This window comes from Haematobia irritans, chromosome 3 (genome assembly GCF_050003625.1).
Source record: "Haematobia irritans isolate KBUSLIRL chromosome 3, ASM5000362v1, whole genome shotgun sequence".
Lineage (NCBI taxonomy): Eukaryota > Metazoa > Arthropoda > Insecta > Diptera > Muscidae > Haematobia > Haematobia irritans.
Genome location: NC_134399.1, coordinates 225148030 through 225162568, shown reverse-complemented (window position 1 = coordinate 225162568; position 14539 = coordinate 225148030). Strand labels below are relative to the sequence as shown.

The 14539-nt window shown below is 34.0% G+C and overlaps 1 long non-coding RNA gene across 1 annotated transcript; it reads right to left on the bottom strand.

Moving 5' to 3' along the window:
* Nucleotides 1–582: 582 nt before the first annotated feature.
* LOC142228470 (uncharacterized) lies at nucleotides 583–897 on the bottom strand. The gene is made up of 2 exons (XR_012720173.1): nucleotides 844–897; nucleotides 583–781 (listed from the first exon to the last, which is right to left on the bottom strand). It is a non-coding gene; the product is annotated as an uncharacterized LOC142228470 (long non-coding RNA).
* Between the last annotated feature and the right edge of the window lie 13642 nt (nucleotides 898–14539).

Below are 14539 nucleotides of genomic sequence, written 5' to 3'. Positions count from 1 at the left end.
GTATGTAAATAGTGTTTGTCCATAACACTGTGCATATCCTATGATAAAGCGAGTCCCATAATACGTTATTAAATTGAAAATTATAATTTCAGCTAATCTACTTTTATCCATATAAAGTTTGATTTTTAAGAAATATAGGGGAAAAAAATGAAAATTTTGTGGCATACTCCTTCCAAATTTTTGTCCGGTATCTCACGATCAAATGCCTCAATACACCCAGAAAAAAGTGACCACTTCTTTAAGTTAAAATGAACTCATTGTGAAGAAAGTTGAACTTCGTATAGCGCCAAAGACATTTTTATTTGTTTGAACGATGTGATTTTCGTAGAAATTAGGTCGAATGCATTCCATATATTAGTTAACATTTTCCTATATTTATGTACCACTATACTACAGAATGAATAAATTTAACTTATTTGAATTCATATATGGAATGATTTTATTGAAATTTTTTCATTCATTTGGACAAATCTTACATATTTGTGGTAAAACTTTTACTTCATAATTAGAACTGCTTGCCTTCGTTTTTAAACACAATTTTATTTATTTATATAAGCAATTTTATCTTCAATAAAAGACATGTTTTATTAATATATTGAATATATTTATTAAGAATCAACAGCATCGACTGTCCTTGAAATATTAGTTTATTATTCCACTATTTCCAATTTCCATGTGATATTATCAACTGTAAAACGCACTTTTTCATCTTCTTCTTGTACTTTTCACTTTTAATAAGTTGCTTCCTAACGATTTTGTCCTCCTTTTACAATTTCAATATCTACAAATATAAAAAATGATAAAACATTTTTGTTACAAAAGGTTAGCGTCACTGAATATTACCTGATATTTGAAGATTCCAAAATGAAGACAAATGAAAGGGTTGTTATTCTGCTGCTGTTTTCTTCCTTTATACACCATCACGACATTGATAGATTTATTTTCAAAAAACGAAAAAGTTTCTCACTAATTTAAAATAACAAATATTGTATATATTTTATTTGCTATTTATTATATTATTTTACCATATTATTTTTTAACAATCTCTCCGTATACCACAACAACGCGATTTCAACTAAAAAAACAACCCACGCGCAAACATATCGATTACTCCCACGCGCAAACGCATCGATTACGATGACAGGTATCGATTACAGGTAGACAATAGAAATATAAGAAAATTTCCTATATTCTAACGAGTTTGTTTCCTTAAGTTTTGAAAGGATTGCATACTTCTTAGTACGAATGAACTAAAATATTTTTCTATGCCAAGTGTTGTTCGTATGTATGAAAAACTTTCTATTATAAAGGAAGTCGCAATTATCATTTTATAAGAAATTTTACTAATTTTGAGGAAACTTGGTTTTAGTTCGGGTTTTGTTTATTTTTACGAATGCTTTGTTATCGGTGAATAAAATTTTCTTTTTCAGTAGTAAATTCTTATACCCAGCGAAGAAAATAGTATGAGTAAAATTCCATGCCTTATTCTAGTTAATGAACTATTCCTAACTGCTTACAGTTTAGGATTTTTTTACTGAAACGAGTAAATTTTATTATTTCTCACAAAAATTTACCTTAATGGAAATAAAATGGATAAACTAAAGGGTGATTCTTTTGAGGTTAGGATTTTCATGCATTAGTATTTGACAGATCACGTGGGATTTCAGACATAGTGTCAAAGAGAAAGATGCTCAGTATGCTTTGACATTTCATCATGAATAGACTTACTAACGAGCAACGCTTGCAAATCATTGAATTTTATTACCAAAATCAGTGTTCGGTTCGAAATGTGTTTCGCGCTTTACGTCCGATTTATGGTCTACATAATCGACCAAGTGAGCAAACAATTAATGCGATTGTGACCAAGTTTCGCACTCAGTTTACTTTATTGGACATTAAACCAACCACACGAATGCGTACAGTGCGTACAGAAGAGAATATTGCGTCTGTTTCTGAGAGTGTTGCTGAAGACCGTGAAATGTCGATTCGTCGCCGTTCGCAGCAATTGGGTTTGTGTTATTCGACCACATGGAAGATTTTACGCAAAGATCTTGGTGTAAAACCGTATAAAATACAGCTCGTGCAAGAACTGAAGCCGAACGATCTGCCACAACGTCGAATTTTCAGTGAATGGGCCCTAGAAAAGTTGGCAGAAAATCCGCTTTTTTATCGACAAATTTTGTTCAGCGATGAGGCTCATTTCTGGTTGAATGGCTACGTAAATAAGCAAAATTGCCGCATTTGGAGTGAAGAGGAACCAGAAGCCGTTCAAGAACTGCCCATGCATCCCGAAAAATGCACTGTTTGGTGTGGTCTGTACGCTGGTGGAATCATTGGACCGTATTTTTTCAAAGATGCTGTTGGACGCAACGTTACGGTGAATGGCGATCGCTATCGTTCGATGCTAACAAACTTTTTGTTGCCAAAAATGGAAGAACTGAACTTGGTTGACATGTGGTTTCAACAAGATGGCGCTACATGCCACACAGCTCGCGATTCTATGGCCATTTTGAGGGAAAACTTCGGAGAACAATTCATCTCAAGAAATGGACCGGTAAGTTGGCCACCAAGATCATGCGATTTGACGCCTTTAGACTATTTTTTGTGGGGCTACGTCAAGTCTAAAGTCTACAGAAATAAGCCAGCAACTATTCCAGCTTTGGAAGACAACATTTCCGAAGAAATTCGGGCTATTCCGGCCGAAATGCTCGAAAAAGTTGCCCAAAATTGGACTTTCCGAATGGACCACCTAAGACGCAGCCGCGGTCAACATTTAAATGAAATTATCTTCAAAAAGTAAATGTCATGGACCAATCTAACGTTTCAAATAAAGAACCGATGAGATTTTGCAAATTTTATGCGTTTTTTTTTTTTAAAAGTTATCAAGCTCTTAACAAATCACCCTTTATGTTGATGAAAAATTTTTCCTTTAGTTTCGAAGGCACTTTTTTCTGGGTGTATTGTCTTCCAATGCGTGAATTTTATTTTCGTGAAATCACACGAAATAAAATGTTCACCGAACTCACATCCCCAATAACTCCATTGTTATGCGTGCTATACACAGAAAAAAGTCCGTAGTTAAACTTAGGCTATTTATGGTGTCTTTGGCAATAATGCTCAGGGTGGGTCCATGAGTCGATATAACCATGTCCGTCTGTCTGTCTGTGAACACATTTTTATGACCAAAGTCTAGGTTGCAATTTAAGTCCAATCGCCTTCAAATTGGCGCATGTTCCTAATTTGGGTCAGAATAGAACCCTATTGAAATCGGTTCAGATTTAGATATAGCTCCCATATATATCTTTCGCCCGATATGCACTAATATGGACCCAGCAGCCAGAGTTTTATACCGATTTGCCTGAAATTTTGTACAAACATAACACTTAGTCGTATAGTTAAGTGTGCAAAATTTGATTGAAATCGGTTCATATTTAGATATAGCTCCCATATATATCTTTCGCCCGATATGGACTTATATGGCCCCAGAAGCCAGATTTTTGGACGAATTTGGTTGAAATTGTGCATTAGGAGTACAATTAGTAGTATAGTCAAGTGTGCAAAATTTGATTGAAATCGGTTCATATTTAGATATAGCTCCTATACATATCTTTCGCCCGATATGGACTAATGTGGTCCTAAAAGAGTTTTGGCCCAATCTGATTGAAATTTTGCACAGGGAGTAGATTTAGCATTGTAGCTATGCGTACAAAATTTGGTTGAAATCGATTCATATTTAGATATAGCTCCCATATATATCATTCGCCCGATATGCACTTATATGGACCCAGAAGCCAGAGTTTTATCCCGATTAGCTTGAAATTTTTCACAAAGAGTACAATTGGTAGTATAGTCATGTGTGCCAAATTTGATTGAAATCGGTTCAGATTTAGATATAGCTTCCATATATATTTTTCGCCATATATGGACTTATATGGCCCCAGAAGCCAGAGTTTTGGCCGAATTTGGTTGAAATTTTGCACTAGGAGTACAATTAGTAATATGGTCACGTGTGCCAAATTTGATTGAAATCAGTTCAGATTTAGATATAGCTCCCATATATATGTTTTTCTAATTTCGACAAAAATGGTCAAAATACCAACATTTTCCTTGTTAAATCGCCACTGCTTAGTCGAAAAGATGTAAAAATGACTCTAATTTTCCTAAACTTCTAATACATATATATCGAGCGATAAATCATAAATAAACTTTAACGAAGTTTCCTTAAAATTGCTTCAGATTTAAATGTTTCCCTATTTTTTACTAAAATTGTGTTTCACCCTAGTGCACCCACCCTAGCCAACTTAAATTTTGAGTCTATAGATTTTGTAAAAGTCTATCAAATTCTGTCCAAATCGAATGATATTTAAATGTATGTATTTGGGACAAACCTTTATATATAGCCCCCAACACATTTGATGGATGTGATATGGTATCGAAAATTTAGATCTACAAAGTGGTGCAGGGTATAATATAGTCGGCCCCGCCCGACTTTAGACTTTCCTTACTTGTTTTAACTTAGTTTTATTGCAAAAAAAAAATTTTTTTTTTTTTGAAATTTACCACAGCCTAATGAAATTTTCCTTTTGTTAAGTATTTCGCAAACATTTTATGAATAAAACGTGGGTATAAAACTCAATGACCGTACGCATAAGTTCAATATGAACTAAAGCAGATGAAAATGTTCATACGACTTCCAAAATAGTAAGTATGAACTGCAGTATGGTTAAAATATTCATTTTTGTTTGGCGCCACAGATTTTTTCTTTACTTTTAGTTAATTTTTTCTTCTATGGGAAGGTGTAATTACGGAAATTGCAGTTAAAAAGTGGAAAGCTTTGTCGAAATCAATGTGGAGAACAATTTAGTTCAAATTTCTCACGAGGTAGTTGATTCTTCCTATGGAACAATTTACTTGTGTTCTGTGTTATTATATGTGGTACCGTCTTGTTGAAACCACAAAAAAAATTGGATAGCGCAAACTATTCACAGTTACGTTACGATTCGCAAGAGGAATTACGGCCCAATGATGCAACCAAACCATAAACCGCACAAAAATGTGACTTTCTCTGTATGTGTTGGTAGCTTTTGCAATTCTGCTTATTTACGTAATTATTGAGCCAAAAATGACTTTCGAAGAGTCCTTTTCACCATTCCCCAAAATATTCTCCATTGCGGTAAGTTGCTCGCCTTCAATTCTTGCACCATCTGTATTTTGCAAGACTTCTCACCTAAATCATTCCGCAAAATACAAAAAAAAAAAAAAAATACAAAAAGTCTTATTTTGCAAAATTCTATTCATATAGAAAATTTGCTCAAACATTTATTTCTATAGAAAATTTTGTCCAAATTTTATTTCTAAAGAACATTTTGTCAAAATTTTATTCCTATAGAAAGTTTTCTCAAAATTGTATTTCTATAGAACAATGTGTCGAAATATTATTTCAAATTTTTTTTTAGTGAAAAATTTTTTCAAAATTTTATTTCTATAGAAAATTTTGTCCAAATTTCTTTCCTATAAAAAATTTTGTCTAAAATTTATTTCCATAGTAAATGTTGTCAAAATTTTATTTCATTCGTTTTGTTTTGTTACTGTTATTGTTGGTTTATTCTTCACGCATTATTGTTGTTTTTGATTTCAGCTTAAAACCATGCATTGACTAAATTACAAGTGGAAAAGTATGATTGTCAAATTTATTTGCGCAAAGCCCTATAGACTACAAGATGGCCAGATGTTTCGGAATTAGCACATTTCTCATCAGCGTCTTCTACTTGCAGCAAAACTACCAACCAATTGTCAGAATAAATTCGGTTAATTCACTAAACCCATATTTAAGTACACTTTAACCTCCCGAACAACATTTTATTCCCATAGGAAATTTCGTCAAAATGTTATTTCTTTGGAAATTATTTTCAACGTTTTATTCCTATAGAAATTTTTGTCAAAATTTTATTCACATACAAATTTTGTGAAGTACCTCTTAGTTGGAGAGTAATATTTTCAAAATCTACTAAAACATTAAGAATTCTACCAATCGATATTCAACGGGTGATTTTTTAGCAACGTACGTAAAATTCGTGTTTTATTTCCTTGTCAATCATCTTCAGTTTAGCCACGAAGTGTCCTACAAACGAACAATGTTTGCAAATTATTGAATTTTATTATTAAAATACGTGCTCTGTTAAGAAAGGTCATTGCACAGTTCTTCCATTTTTTGGTCAGCTTAATCGCTCCTCTGATGCGGCAATTTGGGCTATTGTGGCTATTGTGAAACTTCGTACCAAATTTACATTGTTGGACATTAAACCATGGTTGCCACAGTTCTATCAAAAATTGTAGATCTACAGTAAAAAATCTACAATTTTTGATAGAACTGTGGCAACCATGGTTTAATGTCCAACAATGTAAATTTGGTACGAAGTTTCACAATAGCCACAATAGCCCAAATTGCCGCATCAGAGAAGCCATTAAGCTGGCCAAAAAATGGAAGAACTGTGCAATGACCTTTCCAAACAGAGCACACATTTTAATAATAAAATTCAATAATTTGCAAACATTATTCGTTTGTAGAACACTGCGTGGCTAAATTGAAGATGTTTGACAGTGAAACACGAAATTTTCGTCAGTGTAGTTGCTAAAAAATAACCAGTTGAGTAGCGATATTTTGAATCTACGTTAGGTTACATAATTTCAAGCTCATAGTGGTGAACTTTTCTCTCTTATCACTGAATGCTGCTCGATTCCAAGTTTCCCAAAGACAAGGGACATCCTTTTATAGCTGAGTCCGAACGGTGAAACCTCTTAGAGAAACTTTGAAACACTCAGAAATGTCAGTAGCATTACTGAGAGAGAGGATAATCCAGAGCTGAAAAACTTTTTGGTGTTTGGTCGAAACTGGGAATGAACCCATGACCCTTTGAATTCAGGACAGGCATGCTAACCATTGCAATCTAGGTAAGCTATTTCACCAGTGTCTGCAAAAAACCGAATGAGTAGCTTTTCTGATATAAAGATTTTTCCTTGTGCAAAAGTCTAAACATTTTTCAGTGAAGTCGTTTTGACCTGATAGTTCAGTGTTTTGACTCAAAATTGGGTATACCGACATGAACTAAAAAATTTCTTTTTACTAAAGTCAACTTGGCTTTAATAATTCTGGAAAACAAGTATATATATAATACCCACCACCATGAATCAAATATAATAGTTTCCTTTGAAAATTTCAGGGGTGTTTGATATTTTCCGAAACAGATCAGTTCAACCAGTACGCTTCCCACAGATAAATGTAAAGGTTTTACCTATGAAGATCTTTGGAACCGGCTATGCTTTTTGTTCAGTGTGACTATTCAGATTGTAAAAAACTGATCTCATATTTGTTTGTCATTCAAACAAATAAACTTTATGTGTTATGTGTCCTTATTCAAATTACCAGAAGTGCTTAATTCCATCACTTTCATATGTGAGTGTAAATGACAAGGGATTTGTGAACTTATCTTTTTGTCCTCCTCTGCTGATAGAGGAAAAATAGTGCAATATAAGCTTAATTGCTTCATAAAAAAATTCACTCCAATATACTTTTATGCCTCCCCACCCCACTTTCGTCTAGGCAAGCAATGGTGATTTTTATTCCACGAGAAAAACCATTGCCTCTGATGATATTTCTGGGTGATAACTATAAGCAGCCAAGTTAGTTTTTTTTTTCTCTTCAACTCCATCTCCATGCATGACTTTTAATTAATCGCAGGTCAGAGTTCAGACTGTAGAATAATAAAATGCCATAACAAAATATTTATAATCAAACCATTCTGGCGTCAGTACTAATAACTATGGTTAAACAATGCCTGAATCCCACCAGATTCCATCATGGGTTATTCTTCACAATCACAATGGGGGGATGGGTGAGAATACCCCAGTGGGCATTTTGCTTTCATAGGTCTCCCAATGATGGCTGCTTCTGGTGGAGTAAGTATACATGGTTTTATTTTCGATTTTGTAGATATTTAATAATTATTATCAAAATAAAGAAACACAAATACATACATATACTTGGCAACGAAATTCAAGTTGTTTTTCCTATAATTAAAGGCCATAAAATTGTTTTATTCTCGATCGTAAAATAAGGGACATTTCAACATTGTTAAGACTCCCAGTCCATTGCGGAGGGATACTAGACAACAGTGTTACAACAACAACAACAACATGGACAATGTGGTGATAAATTCTAAACCTCAAAGGCCAGACGAAAGGTATTGGAGGATGGACTCTGCTCTGTGCTGTTTGGATTGAATGTTGACAAGCTTTGAGGTATGTGTTGATGATATATATGTCACCAGGAAAGTCGTTATTTTCAAATGAAATCGTAAGAATTTTCGTTTTTATGGAGTCCATAGTACATCACACAGAATTGCAAACAAAAAATGAAATGAAATTTATTTTATGTGAAATGTGAAATACACTTGAATACACATGCACTTACACAATCCATCCATCAATCTATTTTGAAATATCCCATTTCCATTTGCCAGAGTTGATGATTTCCAAAGTCGTAAGAAAACATCTTCAATGAATTTTTTATTTCTTTTTTTCCAAGTATTATGGACAATATTCCAAATCCCCAATAAACAGCTTATGAATGAGAAAATTAGTATGGCACAACAAGGCGAATGAAAAATATTTGCAACAACAACTCAATTTAAATGAATATGTAGGTAATACCTAAAATATACCTACTAGGTATATTTTAGAAAATTGTAATTCTTTTAATATAATGTATTAGCAGATATTTATTCAAGGGCTTAATTGTGAACAATTGTGACCCCTAGCGAAGATGTGGCATTTGTTTTCTCTCAGTATTTTCTGTGCCCTCCGAGTGTTTTCTTAACCGCTTATATTCTTTTTGTCATATTTTTTACGGTTTTATTTGGCACTTCTGGATCAATATTTACCCAGGCTTCAAAAAAAAAAAAAAAAACAAACGACCCCAAAATTTATCAGCGATCTTTGGCGGCAAAAATCTTTTTATACCCACCACCATAGAATGGTGACGGGGGCATAATAGGTTTGTCATTCCGTTTGTAACACATCGAAATATCGATTTCCGACTATATAAAGTATATATATTCTTGATCAGGGAGAAATTCTAAGACGATATAAGTATGTCCGTCTATCTGTCTGTTGTAATCAGGCTACACTCTTCATTAAAAGAGCTATCGTCCTGAAATTCGGCACAGAATCGTCTTTTGTCTGCACGCAGGCCAAGTTCGAATATGGGCTATATCGGTCCAGGTTTTGATATAGGTCCCATATAGACCGATCTCCCGATTTGGGGTCTTGGGCTTATAGAAACCGTAGCTTTTATCCAATTTGCCTGAAATTAAAAATCTTAGGACCATAAAGAGGTGTGCCGAAAATGGTGAGTATCGGTCCATGTTTTGATATAGTCCCATATAGACCCATCTCCCGATTTTACTTCTTGGGCTTCTAGAATCCTCAATTTTTGTCCGATTTGCCTGAAATTTGAAATCTTGAGGTATTTGAGGACCATAAAGAGGTGTAGCGAAAATGGTGCCTATCGGTCCATGTTTTGGTATAACCACCATATAGACCGATATCCCGATTTTATTTATTGGGCTTCCAGAATCCGTAATTTGTGTCCGATTTGCCTGAAATTGGCAATCTAGATGTATTTTAGGACCATAAAGAGGTGTGTCGAAAATGGTGATTATCGGATATAGGTCCCATATGGACCGATCTACCGATTTTACTTCTTGGGTTTCTAGAATCCGTAGTTTTTATTCAATTTGCCTGAAATTAAAAATCTTGAGGTATGTTAGGACCATAAAGAGGTGTGCCGAAAATGGTGAGTATCAGTCCAGGTTTTGATATAGGTCCCATATAGGCCGATCTCCCGATTTGGGGTCTTGGGCTTACAGAAACCGTAGCTTCTATCCAATTTGCCTGAAATTGGAAATCTAGAGGTATTCTAGGAACATAAAGATGTGTGGAAAATAGTGAATATCGGTCGATGTTTTGATATAGCCCCCATATAGACCGATCTCCCGATATTACTTCTTCGGCTTCTAGAAACCGTAGTTTTTATCCAAATTGCCTGAAATTAAAAATCTTGAGGTATTTTAGGGCCATAAAGAGATGTGCCGAAAATGGTGAGTATCGGTCCATGTTTTGATATAGCCCCCATATAGACCGATCTCCCGAATTTACTTCTTGGGCTTCTAGAATCCTTAATTTTTATCCGATTTGCCTGAAATTGGAAATCTTGAGGTATTTTAGGACCATAAAGAGGTTTAGCGAAAATGGTGCTTATCGGTCCATGGTTTGATATAGCCCTCATATAGACCGATCTCCCGATTTTACTTCTTGGACCTCTACAAACTACATTTTCTATCCGATTTGCTTGAAATTGAAAATCTTGAGATATTTTAAGATCACTAATAGGTGTGTCGCAACTGGGGTGTATCGGTCGATCTTTTGATGTTGCCCTCATATAGACCAATCTCCCGACCTTACATCTTGGGCTTCTAAAATCAGTAGATTTTATCCAATATGCCTGAAATTGGAACTCTACAGGTATTTTAGGACCATCAGAAGGTGTGCCGAAAATGGTGCTTATCGGTCTATGTGTCGGTATAGCCCCCATATAGACTGATCCCTCGACTATACTTCCAGGGTTTCTAGAATTCGTAGGTTTTACCCAATTTGTCTGAAATTGGAATTCTAGAGGTATTTTAGGACCATTAAGAGGTGTGTCGAAAATGGTGAGTATTGGTCCATGTTTTGGCATAGCCCCCACATAGACTGATCTCCCGATTTAATTCCTTGGGCTTCTAGAAAACGTAGTTTTTATCCGATTTGCTTGAAAATGTAAATTTACTGGTATTGTAGAGCCTCAAAAACCTGTATCGCCATTTATTTTTACCGGTCGATTTGGTAAGGCATCGATATAAACCGATTTCTCTTCTTGAGGTTACACCCAAAGAAAAAATATTTTCCTCTGGAATGAAATTTTAGACGAACGAAAATCCCCTTTCGTATAAAGTATTTTCGTTTAGAGCAAATTAATACGATTTTTGATAAGCGATTCAACGATTGTCTCTAAAATTTATGTCAAAAGGAAACTTTGCTTGTATAAAATTTCGTTCCTTATAAAAGAAAACTCTTCTTTCAGTGTATAGCAGGCGCACTCCTCATGAAAATTCCTTGAAAATGAATGTACAGTAATGGCGGTAAAAATCTACAGATTTAAGATTTCAAATCAAGGCGTTATTTCATCATTTGCCCGATATGTTTATGGTTCCTCCAATACTCAAACTAAATTGGTTCTTATAAATCCAGAATATGAGCTAGTCTTCATAGGTAGAATATTTAAATTTATCTTCGGGAAGCGTACTGAATGAACTGATTTGCTTTGGAGAATGTTTGTCATCAAACCCCCTGAAATTCTATATATTATCAAGTAACCCGCTACGACGAAGAATTTTCAAAGGAAACTATTATATTTGATTCACGGTGGTGGGTATTGAAGATTCGGCCCGGCCGAATTTACTGCTGTATATATTTTTTTTTTTTTAATAGACCAAAGATGTTCGATTGGTTTTAAATCCGCGATTAATCTAAAAGCATCATATCATTTTCTTGGTCTTTTTGCAGTATACTTAGGATCGTTATTCTGCATAAAGGTGTCGTTTTGTTTTGGTTCCAAACCGCGGAAATTTTCACTCATTTTCTTAACTAACTGTGTGTTCTTTGTTTGATTAAAAAATGATTGTACCAATTATTTTTTTTTTTACTTCAAGACATAACTATTTTCTATGACTTTCTCGATTGAATTTGTGTGTTTATTTTGATTAAAAAATTGATTGTATCAATAAATTATCTTATTAAAAATTCAAATTCAATAATTTTTTAACTGACTTAGCCTTTTGAGTTTTTTATTAAAAATGTTCATAAATTGATCTAATTGACCCTTTTCGTGGAGCTCCGACAATGCTATATATAGGTAAGATGACCTATCTGTCATGTATACCTATATATTCCTTATGTCAGTTAGAACTTTAATTGCTGAAAAATTTTCAGCTATAGTTAACCGGAGACAAGGTATTTGCAATTTACTTACTGTTAACTGGTAATTAAAGCCTTAGGGAGCTATATGAAAATGGCCGTTAATGTTTTTAATTTGATTAAAACGTAAATTGTACCAATTAATTTTTTAATTGAAAAAGTTTTCAGCTTCAATTAACATTGTAATGGGAAATACGTTGGTGATATTTTTTTCTCTGTATATGTACAATATATACTGACATATTGTACATATACAGAGAAAAAAATATCACCTCTACTCTAAATTTCATCATGCTGTGACAAATAATCCTACAAGCGAGCGTGAAAAGTTTTCGAATTTCTTTGTTACGCACTTAAAATTCCATTTAATTCCATTTTACTTAAATTTTAAAAAGTTAGACTTTTCAAAAATTTTCCATCATTAATATAAACCAAAATTTATTTCAAATTGCATTGCCAGCCATCACATTGCGGGAGAGTGTGAAAAGGAATCATTGGATTTGATTATATTCAACAACAGAACTTGTCGCACATGAACCCAAAACATTGATGACAGCCTGTAGGTGGCTTTCTCCTTCGTATCAGTGAAAGGTGCTTTAACAAGTTTTCATGGTCTCCTCATAGATTTAAATTTAATTTTATCGAGATAATTCTAAACCAACGATGCCAATGGATGACATGTTCTTCGTACATATATGAGGAGGAGCATGTTGTGGTAGTGGTTTTGTATACTGGTATTAGTATTGTCCCATAATGCATGTCAGCTTGTGTGGCTTAGTGGATGAAGAAAAATGCAACCTCAACACTTTTCCCTCGTTTTTTATTATTTTTCAATTTTTTTTTTGTGTTCCAACAACAAACACATTGATTAAATGTGGAAACATGAAATTGGTTTAGTTTTGGGTTGATAGTGGTTCTCGAAAAACCATCAAGAGAATTTTATGCTTGCGTGTTGTTATCTTCATGCTTTAATGTCGCTGTGTCGTCTTAATTACCAAAGTGATCCCATCTGATGCGATGCAATCAAATCTCTCGCTTTCGAGTAGAATATGTCGAGCAAAGTTAAGTATATCTAACATAAGATCGGTAGTGTTGTTCCATTGAGATAACTACAAAATCTTCAAATGATCAAATGAAACATGCCATGGTCTACACTGGACTCTGAATGAATTTTGTCATGTTGCATTGGACCATAGAGGAAAAAAAAACAAAACGCATGAAACCACACGCACTCATAAGCACACACACTTTGGAGGAATTTTGATAGGCTGCTGCATCTAATGAAGAAACCCGTTCGTTCCCCCCGCCCCTTTATTCACCGTGTGAGTTGGGAATTTATTGTTATAGTTGTAATGCTTTAATGGTAATATCAATAAATTTTAGATTTTGATGAAGAACCCCTTCAAAAAAAAAAGCAGAAAGCAGCAGCATTGCCGGTATCGCAGAGAAAATGCTAGAGCCCATTTCTCACATAATTGGCTATCGTTGAAGATTGAAGAAGGGTGATGGACTTACAAATCTTAAAAAACAAAAATACTTATATAATTATGAAATTTGGTCCGGCCGTACCGAATTTGAAAATCGCTTCACCGTGAAGTTTCTCTTTATTTTTCTGAAAAATTGAAATAAAGAAGCAATACAGGAAGCTGAGTTGCGCCCATTCTCTATATTTATTTTTAGTTTGACAATCGTGGTTGGTAACCCATATAATATTTAATATACTGAAAATCAAAATAATAGTTGTGTTCCTTTACGTACTACTAGTTACTACTTTTACTAGTTTTTACTAGAAACCGTTCCTCAACCCCAAAAAATAGTAAAAGTAGTAAACAATTTTAAGAGAACAATGTCAAAATGCATGTCTCTTTTAAAATTTTTTTACTACAAGTTACTCGACAAATTCTTTCGAGTAAAAGTTGTAGATATGTCATGACAAAAATAATTATTTGTTTTCAAATTTTCCAAACTAAAGTAGTTCCAAATCGCTTTTTTTGGAAATAAATCTGTAACTTTTTAATGGATTAAGATATCATCATAATTTTTTCTTTGTGCCAAAGCTGAAATGTTTTTCTCTATATTTAGAGGTTTGTAGGTCCCTAGTGGATTCACGGGCTGGTCTATAGACGTTGGAAGTTGGACACCTCGGATGTATGCAATTTAGTGTTACTTGGCAAACGCGCAATTATGCACCGATTTTCATGATTTTTGCTTTGCTGGATAGAACTTATAAACTACCATAAAAAGATTGTGTATGTGTGCGAATATATCTAATATTTGCGAGATAGGGCCTTACAATTTATTTTTTTTTTTGCAAAATTTGAACAAAGTGGGGTCTGCATTTTGAGTCTAGAAGGACTACATTCCTTATAAAATTCTACGTATTCTGGAGGAAAATTTTGTGCACCTTTGTGCTTTAGATTTAACGTGTAGACTCCACAATTTGGAATTTCAAAACAATGCCGAACCA